We start from the raw sequence: 534 nt of genomic DNA, 5'->3' as shown, positions 1-534 counted from the left end.
GAGGCGGTTTGTCCTCTCTTCGATCGCGTGTATGCAATAATATTTCGCGTTATACGCACCGCGGCTACAGCGGGATTAAATCCACCGCTCACGGTCGCTGCCAAACGGATTTTAACGAAATTCCACAGCGAAAGCGACGCGGTGAGAAAAAAAAGGAGCAACGCGAGAGCGCGCAGAGGGAAAAAAAACAACAAACAGGAAAAAAAGGACGGAGAGCGGAGCGCTGTGTATGTAGAGAGAACGTCGGTGAAATCACGCGACGATCGAGAGAAAGTGTATCGATACGAGGCACTATTTCGAAGCAGTTTTCAGGGTTCGAGGGACGCGGCGGCTGATGAGGGTGGCGGTGTTCCTGGCGGGGTCCCCGGGCACGTGGTGCTACTATTGATTTTAATTTTAGTGAAAGAGGTGGAAAAATTAGAAGGGTGGCACGAGGAGGGCTGACACACGGGAGGAAGGAAAAGGGAGGGTGAGTAGGAGTCGGAGCGAGCGAGAGATACACGTCGAGGGAGAGAATACGAAGAGGCGAGCGAC

Source organism: Bombus impatiens, unplaced genomic scaffold, assembly GCF_000188095.3.
Source record: "Bombus impatiens unplaced genomic scaffold, BIMP_2.2 scf_2222, whole genome shotgun sequence".
Taxonomy (NCBI): Eukaryota; Metazoa; Arthropoda; class Insecta; order Hymenoptera; family Apidae; genus Bombus; species Bombus impatiens.
Note: the sequence above shows the minus strand (reverse complement) of the source record.